At 44.5% G+C, this 10,980-nt stretch overlaps 1 pseudogene; it reads right to left on the bottom strand.

Annotated features, from left to right (window-relative positions):
• Positions 1–482: 482 nt before the first annotated feature.
• On the bottom strand, positions 483–638 carry LOC145409563 (5.8S ribosomal RNA; annotated as a pseudogene).
• Positions 639–10,980: the final 10,342 nt, after the last annotated feature.

Raw genomic sequence — 10,980 nt, 5'->3', positions numbered from 1 at the left:
GCGGTGCACCGACTGTTTTAGTAACAATGTCGAGCACCGCGTCTCCTCTACCCCTGGGTAGGAGAAGAGTGGACGGTGTGGAAATGAAACTTTAGTCCCGGTGCTACACCCCATCCTCTCCAGAACACTGTTCGGCCCCCTGAGAGCTTCTTTAATCACCTTACAGACCTCCCAGTGTTCAGTCCCTTGCTTGATGGGGAGGGTGGAGCCGACCGTCGTCATGCATGCCTGCACGGACACACAACGACGGCGATGACGACGCCCTCCCCAGTGACAGATTTTATCAATGGGTTGGTTTTGAAGGAACACAGCAGAGCCTGAGGGGCAGCGCTGCGAATCCCCAAGGCTGAGAGGAATGTCTTGTCGGCTCCTTGGGGCTCTGCCCGAAAAACAGTCAATTGTTGACGTAGCCCCAACTCGCCCCTCTCGCGGCTAGTTAGCCCATTGCCGGTTCTCACCAGCGTGTTGTTAGAGGCCTTGTATGACCCTCGTCCAGGAGTGGTGGCTACCCCACGGGGCAAGCTACCGCAATGTGTGTTCGACTTGTCAATGTATCTGAAAATGCGTATCACATACCGACTCGCAGTTCGCTGCGGTCTTCATCGACCCACGAGCCAAGTGATCCCCCGTTAAGAGTTGTGTCACAGTTTGGGAGAAGAAGCGATCGCGGACTTGCCAGGTCCATGTCGCACAATTCTTAGGTTTCCAGACAGAGCCAGTGAGGTGTCACTCACGGCTGACCTTGGTAGAAGTAGTTTCGTGCTGCCTGCGGGATGCACCCGACCAGGCTTTTCCTCTCTCGTCACTAGGAATAGGGACCGACACCACCAGATGTATCAACCAACGCCACCTTTCTCCGGCTCTTGCTGCCTCTGCTGGCTACTTGCCCAACCAACGGTGGGAGACGTAGAGAGAGAGAGCGCGCCGGCAGAGGGTGGCACATGATACTACTGTCATAGGTGGTGGGCCTCTGCCTCCATAGTAACAAGTACAGCAGCCCACATCATCAGCTGACGTTCGAGACGGACTTGCTCTTCCTTCTAGTTCCCCTTGGCAGAGTGCTTTATTGACACCCATCCTCTCTCTCCCTCCCCCTTTCATCCCATCTTACCTCTGCAGCAGCAGCAGGGGGGATGGGAATCCTCAGGAGGAGGACAAGGAGAGCAGCAGCAGCAGCAGCAGCTGGAGGAGGATAATACAGATACATATGTATATGTACATATATATTTGTGTGTGTGTGTGTGTGTGTGTGCGCTGGGTGCTCGAGAAGGGCTGTTGGTCTTCCTTTTCCCTTTGCTCTATTTAGGGAGTAGGGTATGCTGTTGGTTGCCGGGAACGCACAGGAGGGGGCATGATGGCAAGAACGAGGAGGAGGAGGAGGAGGACGAGGAAGAGGAGGAGGAGGAGGAGGAGGAATAGGAGGAATAATTTTATTGGAGGTATATTTTTACATCTCTTTAATCCCTTCAGGAGCCAAGTGGTTCATGTGAAAATTTTGGTACTCAGAATTTGAATATGACAAAGGTGAAGGACAATTAATTCGCAAAGAGTGAATTAAACCATTCATTACAATGGCGTCTGTAATTCTATATTCTTTCCTCGGGGTTATTTTCTGCACCTTGGACAAACTTCTCGTAGTGATGGGACTAGAAGCACATTCCTTGATGATGATGATCATGATGATGTAGATGATGATGATGATCCATGCTACTGCTATAGTTTATTTAGTTGGGTAAAACCGCTTGTACTCAAAGGGTAACATCTGAATCAGCACTGAGAATTGATTGTGCGTGTGTGTGTGTGTGTGTGTGTGTGTGTGTGTGTGTGTGTGTGTGTGTGTGTGTGTGTGTGTGTGTGTGAGGTTATCATTCTGTCTGTCAGTCTTTGTCTGTCCTTATCTCAGTCTGTCTTTGTATCTTTCCGTCCGTCTGTCTGTTAGTGCTTGTAAATCTCCCTTTACGCCAGTCGTAGGTGAGGGCAAAGTCTCGGGGAGTTTTCTGATGATATATATATTAACATCATCTTAAATCTTATACAGCAGCACCTGACACAGCACCCGTGTCCAACCCCAGACCCTTACAGACAGCTACTCTCGCCGGCTCTCTCCGGCTAGAGCGGTGGTGCGACCAAGGAAGTCGTGATTCATTCAAGCGTAGACACAATAAGTGCTCATAGACATAACATAGGGCGATGACGCCCTACTTGGATTCTACTTACAACTACTTACATACTATATTTACACACTACATAATATTTACATAATATTTACATATAGTTACAAACAATTATCCCCCTCATCAAAAAGTGTCTCCTGACACAGTGGTGAGGCATTACAGTCTGAGTATTCAGTCGACCGGGACTACATGGGAATATAATAATAAATGAGATATTACTACATAATTCACAAGGCTGGATGTAAGAAGGGATTAATATATTTACAGTACATGGCCATGTTGGAAAGATAGCATATACATATAGGTTTGGTCAATTTACAATCGGATGTTTTAATATATATATACATACGTAATCACAAAATGAGTTTTACTCAGGACTACCATTTTCCAGGTCTTATGATTGTCGCACTAACCTTGTTGCTACACGGATCTCACGCAACCTTTTGTCCATTCGCTTGAGACAACAGTACAGAATACAAACAATTGCAATAAAACCTAGAAAACATAAGACAACCGGAGGAAATACAAAGATTGGATGTGACCAGGATCAGTTAAAAGCTGAAGAGAACTGGTTCATAATGAATTCAGACTGGTTTAGATAGTTCAACATACGTAGGTTCTCTGATGTGATAGAAAGATTGTCTGTTGGTAGATGAAAGATGGTATTAATAGGTTTGAAGATCTCATACTTGTGGGAGCGAAGTGCGAAGTGATAGTGTGTAGCATGGGCTATTACAGACTCAGACTTTATTGTACAATAATCAGAGGCCTTATATAAACCAACTGTGGATAGTGAACGGACAGGGGTCCCTGGACAAATAAGACTGACAGGAGCTGAGACACTAAAGAAGAAATAGCGGATGTGATTTAGATGAGCATGGTATTCCTGGCTTTTGGGGGCAGGAACAAAGGTACAGACAGGTTGTACTGAGAAGTTACGGACTAAGGCAGATTCGCAAGGAGCAATGCTGCTAGGAAAAATTGTTAAGAGGTACGCAGCACAAACTCGAGAGTTGGGTGTGAGAAGGACACATCTACCGAGAGGAGAGGAAGGCAATATAGAGATGATCATGGGAGAGAAGAAATTACTTTGAGGAGACAGAGGCTTGTATCAGGGAGTTATTGTACCAGAAGGGAAAAGGAATGATGTGAAAGAGATCAAGTATGATGGAAGAACGAACAGGAATATGAACAGTTATATCTTTAGTAAGGAATGTGGCCTCTAGTATTGGGTAGTAGCTTTCTAAAGAGGAAAATGGAATCATAGGAGACAAGCCGAAGGTTGGGTGAGCCCATTCCAAAGTAGAACGAAGGTCAGTGAGAGATACTAAATCTAGGATGACACTACCATCAACAGCATTGACTAAACTACGAATTAGGCTAGAAACTTGGGAGACAAGAGAGTCCAGAGAAACCTGCAAATTATCTACATGTAATTTAACATACATCAACTCTGATATAATATTTGTCTTCGATACTTCATGTTTAAGAATAATTGTGAAATTATTTAAAGTACTGGTAACATCATTCAAATGGCGGGTCATCTCTTGTAGCATAGAATGTTGAACACTTAACACCTTATTTTGCGACTCTAGTGCGTTAGCTAATTGAAATAAATCTTCCTTAAATCCAGAAATGTCACGAGTAGTCGCTACACCAAATAATCCGCTGAGGATTTCTCCTCCTAGATCAAAAAGTCCACGTTTGACTCATGAGCGACCCACAGGCGTTTGGTGGGGGAAGGAATCTTGAAGATGGTTGCATTGATAAAGAATATAATCTAACTTCCAGCAGATGGGTAGGTAGAGAGGGTACAAAAATGTGTCTGTGGGATGTCGATTTTTAATATCTGACAGGAGTCCCTGCAGGTCGTCTAGCTGACGTGCAAGGTCAGGCAGGATGATGGCCACGGCTGCCAGCGGCTCTAGGTCATAGCGCAAGGAGACTACATTTGTCACCGCCATTACCTCACCTGCGCCAACCAAGGCCCCGGGCCGTACGGCACCATCGTCCTCACCCTATCCAGACCCATCCAGAGTAAGCACTGCTAGCACATAGACCCACAGCATCTTTCCTATAAAATGAGGTGATCTTAGAGGTGATGGAAATACAGATGGTAACGACAGTGTGAGATGATAACGTTATGCAAGAGACTTAGTGGCAGAACGCAATTTGGCACGATAGTCATAAACAGTAGGGCAAGGCTGAATACTGTAGTAGTGTCAGAAGGGAGACTTAGAGAAGAGGAAGAATGCTGAGTAGGAGCTTGTTGTGGGGATGTGGTCTCTCTTAGTGGTTCCTCCAAGACTATGCGTTTTGATGCACATTTGAGATGATCTGCATGCACCCATGTCGTCTATGCCTTTTGCGGATCTCTTAATTCGAATTTATTACCCTTACGAGATATGACACGGAAGAGACCCAAGAATTTAATGTTTAATTTTGATTCGCTGTCATGATGTAGGTCAAAAACTAAGTCACCTACTTGGATGGTAACATCTGTGGCAGCGGCAGGTTGGTTATGTACAAATTCTTCATTAGTGAGGGCCAGATTATCCTGAATGTATTTATGAATTTTCTGGAAGTTGAACAGGTTGACTCGCACATTGTTATCGTAGTCGTAGATTGGATCAGGTTTGGATTGCGACAGTGAATAAGGTAGTCTTTTGTCAAAGCCATATATGATGAAGAATGGTGTTTCTCCAATTGACTTATTGATGGATGAATTAATTGAAGCAGCTACCTGCGGAATCCACTCGTCCCAGGTGGAAATCTGATCTCTCACTATGTGATGCACTCTCCAATATCTTTCTATTTTGGCACTCTACTAGGCCATTCGAGGCTGGATGATGGCCCACTATATTGCATTTCTTAATTCCGTCTCGAAGACAAACTTCTTCCAGTACTGAATTATTGAACTCTGACCCGTTATCAGTTAAACTTACTTCTGGTGTTGTGAAAGGGCAAATTACTGAATTAATAAAGGCATGTGCTACTGAGTTAGCAGATTTTTCACGCAATGGAACTAAGATGACAAATCTAGACAAATGATCGACTACCACTAACAGATAAACGAAGCCAGATTCTGTACGAGGCAGCTTCAGAAGATCAAGAGAGACAGTTTGCCAAGGTTTTGATGGTACTGGGTATTGCAATATAGGAGCAGGTTGACAGGTTGTCCTCTTGTGACGGGCACATGATAAACATGCATCGCAGTGCGCTTCTATATCCTTTCGCATAGTGGGCCAATAATATGACAGACGTGCTTGCCGTAAGCTTCTGTCTTTGCCAGGGTGTGATGCATCTGGGGTGTCGTGGATTAAATGAAGGGCAGCAGGAATTAAGTCTGTTGAAATGATTAGTTGCTTAACTTCGCAATGAGGTACGTTGTTACCTTTCAGTACTGAGTCTTTATAGAGCAATTCATTGTTGAGGAAGAAATCAGATACAGGAACTGGTAACTTGGGCAGAGAAGAATCATCGTCTGACTCTAGAAAATATATGACCTGTGACCATATGGGGTCCTCACGCTGGAACCTATGTAGTGTGTCATAATTGAATGCCAAGTTTACATCGCAATCGGTTGAGACTGTGGCTACATGCCGTGAGAGGGCATCGGCTACGACATTGGATTTCCCAGGAATGTATTCAAATGTCGGATTATAGTCAGTCACAGTGACTGCCCAACGTGCAAGTCGACCGGTAAGGTTACGTCCCCAAAACAGGTCACATAAGGGAAGATGGTCTGTTTGGATGTGAACAGGATATCCGTAGATGATGTCGAGGAAATGTTTTAGAGACCAGACCATGGCAAGGGCTTCCCAGTGAGTTACACCGTAATTCTTCTCTGCGGAGTTTAGCACACGGGTAGCATAGGCAATGACACGTTTCTTCCCTTCGGAGTCATTTTGCATGAGAACGGCACCTAGGCCTACTCCGGAAGCATCAGTACATAAAAGAAATGGTTTTGAATAATCAGGGAATGCCAAAACTGGTGATTGTGCTAGAGCATTTTTCAGTGTTGTGAATGCGGTTGCCTGTTCATCAGCCCACACAAAAGATGCTTCCTTCTTTAGCAATTTTGTTAATGGCACAGCTATCTGGGCATACCCTTTAATAAATCTTCTGTAATACCCACTGAGACCGAGGAAACTGCGTACAGCGTCGGTGTTGGTTGGAGTTGAGAAATTCGTCACGGCTCTAACCTTGTCATCTGATGTATGAATTCCTTGAGCGTCAACAACATGTCCTAGGAACTGGAGTTTCTTACGTAAAAAGTCACACTTTGACAGTTTGATCTTAAGTCCAGCTTGTTTGAGTCTAGTGAACACTTCGGTCAATTTTTCTAAGTGTTCTTCCACCGAGTGACTAGCAATTATGACATCATGTAGATAAGCAAAAACTGAGTGACCTATCATGCCGGTGAAAACTGTATGAAATAGTCGCATGAATTAGTCGCATTTCTCAAACCAAATGGAAGTCTACGGAATTGGTAATGTCCGGATGGAGTACTGAAGGCAGTGATAGGACGAGATGATTCTTCCATTTCGACTTGCCAATATCCACTTAAAAGATCTAGGGAGGAAAAAAACACAATTGTTTTCGCCTAAGGATTCCAGCAGATTAGTGAGTACAGGAATTGGAAATCTGTCCGGGACAGTCAGTGCATTCACACGTCTGTAATCTATTACTGGTCGTAACTCACCATCTTTCTTTGGAACCAGAAATAGTGGGCTGTTCCACGGGCTATCAGAGTGTTCAATGACCTCATTATCTAACATGCCCTGAATAAGACGATCAGCTTGTTAACGTTGGCTATGTGGTAAACGGTAGGCAGGTATATATAATGGCTGAGCACCTGGCTGTAATGTAATGTTATACTTTATCAAATCTGTCTTGCCCATATTCTCACCGGGTAGGGCTACTACTTCGCGATAGTCTCGCAAGAGATTAATTAATTGATTTCTGTGTTCGGGAAAATCACTCTGTTTCACATGAGATTCAAGATTAGATGGGATATCGGTGGACTGAGCAACTGAGCATACATCAGCAACAGGGCATGGGAAATCCTGGCACACATGTATGGTCGCTGGGTATACCAAGAAATCACCAATCTGTGTTCCCATTCGTAAGGTGAACGCGGCGTTTGTGGTGTTGGAAATGTACAAGTAGCATAAACCATCCTCTAGCACCGTACACAACGCCGACTCATAAGCTAAGCCATTCATACAACACGTTTCAGATAAGGTTTCGCACCCACAACACGAACAGAGACCTTGTTAAATTTGTGCGGTAACAAAATTGTGCACTGATTTGTTACTGCACGCCTTATCTCTGCGTGTTGTAAAACATCATTCACACTATCTGAGGTAGTTAAATGAGACGTGTCTGAGTCGGCGAGTGTTCCACTGTCAGAGGGGTTGATACGATCTACAGTTGAATGCTCAAAGGATGTAGTACTAGATGGTAGTGTACTTGGTTGTTCAGGTAATGGTGTGTGTATCTCTTTACTCTCGAGTAATGTTGGAATCATGTGAGAGTGAATAACTGACTTTGTCTGGGAATGTACCGGACGTGGATATTCCATACTAGTTATTGGGAAACCATTGACGTTTATTGTACAAGAAGCAGGTATGAGAGCAATAGCATCTTGGGCTATTGTCGAAAAGCCAGTGAGAGTGTCCGCTGGATATTTAAGATCATTAGTGACATGAAACTCCACGTCAAAAGGTCTTAAGGCTTTATCAAGTTGTACTTTAGTGTGATCTTTCCTTTGACCTGAAATTCTGAGCCATCCACACCGCATAGGCAATGTCAGGTGGTTTGAGGAGCCCATTTTTTTTAGTTATTTTCCTAATGTTGTTTATAGAGGTATCTGAGATCAGGTTTACCATAGATCCGGTGTCCATAAAGAAAAAGCTTTGTACCCCTTCGCTCCATCCTAGAATGACTAAGCCTAAAGATGTTATAGGCCCTACCTGACGAATGGGGAGTTGATTTTCTGTTACCTCATTTTCAGACACCGACGGATCTTCCGCTGTTAGGTTACATTTCTCCAATCCGAGCGCTCGTCTTCCCCCGACTGACGGCTCTTAAGGAAACAACACTCGTCCGTGGAGTGAGTTGTGCTATTTTTGTGATATTTGCATGTTAGATGTCGGGACCGCGAGGGTGTGCACTGTCGTTCCCGTGAGCAGAAACGTCTTTCATTGCGTGCACAACTAGACTCCCGATGACCTACATTACCGCAATGCCAGCACACAATTGAGGACTGTTTGCTATGTCGCACAGTAGATTTGTCACAACCGCTAGAAATTAAGAAATAGTGTGTGAGACTGATTACTAGGTTTGTTTCTTGTAGTTGGCCGCAAACGAGAGGAATCAGATGAGGTAATGCTGGTGTGTAGTACTCTCTCAGTACCACCTGCAGAGGGAGATGGTGAGCTGTAAGAATCGACCTGGCGAGTGAAGTCTGTTCATGACCTTTCTACAATGGCCTTGCTAATGTCCATTATTTTGTCTCCAGGGTTAAAGCCAAGTTGTAGTGCTATTTGTTTTTGGGAGTCCGAAAGCCGGTTGAGAAATCTAAAGCAACCGAACAAGTCTGCAAAATGATTTAATGAAATCATGACCTCTCCACTGCATTCTGCTACCCATTGAGTACCACGGAATAATTGGCGCAACTCTGAACTCGTCGCCCTCATAGTAGTGGCTGCCTCAGTAACTTTTGCATGTTGGGGAGGTACCTTCATGTCCTCCTCCATTTGCCTGAGAAGGTTGGTCAACCCTATGAGATGTGCAGCATTGGAATGTTGGCAACAATATTGAACGAGACGTTGGCGAAACGCATCAAACATTTGACAATCTTCGAAGCGCCCCACACGAATAGTAGCTCCTATTAGTGATCTGCCATGGTGCAGTCGACTTAGCAGAAAAGAAACTTTCAAGGGTTCACTTGTGATTTGCCGATGACGAATGTCATTTTCGACCTCTCTGAGGAAGTCATAAAGGGAAACTGTACTATCCTCTCCTGTGAATTTTGGTCTGTTAACATCATCCAAATATATGGACTGGGGAGGTGGAGGGTTCTGAGTCGTCATCGTAGGAAGAGGGTGAGACCGCGAAGGCGAGGAAGTAGGCACAATAGTGAACTGAAACAGTGTGTGGGAAGGAAGTGTGTTGGTGGTAGTGGTGTGTGTCGTGGGTAGTGGTGGTGTATGTGTAGTAGTAGGGAAGGATGAAGGCTGTAGAGAAGACTGAGAGGTTTCAGGAGAATTAGTTGGAGAAGACGATAGAGTATCTGGTGTTAATATATTTGGATTTAGGGTAGGAGTAACAGGAGTAGTAGAATCAGGTAGGGAACTTACGGTTGGATTGCTGTCAGATCTGCCACTTTGAAGATTTACATTATCACTACATACAGAGTTATCTGTGTTACCGTCATATTCAATAGGGGAGAGATCTACCTTTTTAAAAAGGGACATTAACAGAATAGGAAGTAAGCAAATGAAACTAAATGACCAAACGGATGAATAAATGAGAGAATAAATAAATAAAAGTATTTGTAATCTGTGAAGAAATGATATATATACAATGAATATGAGTGAAAATGGATGCGTTATTTATAGTTGAGTATGAGTATAATTGGGAGAAAATGGGATGAAGTAGGAGTGAGTGAACGAAAAATTCTGACAATGAAAAATGATGGACGAAAATGCAATGAATGGATGAGAGTAAACAGTGACAATATCACAATCTATAGAGACAGCTTGGCTTCTCTGTAGAAAGGGATTGATTAATGTGATGGAATGAGGAATTGCATGAAAATGCAAGTAGAAAATACTTGTAGTAAGATGCGATCCGTGCCAAGACTGGAGATTGAGTGAAACTCTGTGTAGTAGTGTTTCCTCGTGATTGGGTGGAAGTGTCCGTGACGTCACTGGGCGGCAGCTTAGCACTGGGCGGAACGAGAAGCTGATAGGAGCAGGAGACTGTGACGTAGCTCGGTGTGAGTGGCCACGCTCCCTGGGTGACTTCGGTCTGTGTGGTAGGTGGGGAAAACGATGACGTAATGGCGTCGGGCGGCGGTTGGGGGCTGCTTCCTGGAGTAGGGTCTAGGGTGGAGTTTCTGGGGGCTGGAACTAACCCCTACAGCAGGCCGGACAGGAACACAGGCAGGCAAAGGCAGGTTGTAGTTTGATAGGAGCAGGAGCCTTACGTGGCTGTAGTGGAGTGGTGGTAGGTGGGGTGTTGATGTGGAGAAAAATCCCAGAATTACATCAAGCTGCTAGGGCGATTCCACACCAAGACTGCAAAAAGGGCTGGAGGCTGGGGCAGAGATAGACTGTGTGTCGTCGTGGGAAGAACAGCAGTGTGGGAAGACAGACACAGCCAAGCTTACCCACAAAAGACTTAAAATCACTATTATCCCACTCACTTTCCACCAAAATGTTAATGCTTGTAAATCTCCCTTTACGCCAGTCGTAGGTGAGGGCAAAGTCTCGGGGAGTTTTCTGATGATATATATATTAACATCATCTTAAATCTTATACAGCAGCACCTGACACAGCACCCGTGTCCAACCCCAGACCCTTACAGACAGCTACTCTCGCCGGCTCTCTCCGGCTAGAGCGGTGGTGCGACCAAGGAAGTCGTGATTCATTCAAGCGTAGACACAATAAGTGCTCATAGACATAACATAGGGCGGTGACGCCCTACTTGGATTCTACTTACAACTACTTACATACTATATTTACACAATACATAATATTTACATAATATTTACAAATAGTTACAAACATGTCTT

This window comes from Coenobita brevimanus, chromosome 81 (genome assembly GCF_032717465.1).
Source record: "Coenobita brevimanus isolate Jiangsu-jjx chromosome 81, ASM3271746v2, whole genome shotgun sequence".
Taxonomy (NCBI): domain Eukaryota; kingdom Metazoa; phylum Arthropoda; class Malacostraca; order Decapoda; family Coenobitidae; genus Coenobita; species Coenobita brevimanus.
The sequence above is the reverse complement of the archived record's forward strand: the minus strand, read 5'-3'. Positions and strand labels throughout refer to the sequence as shown.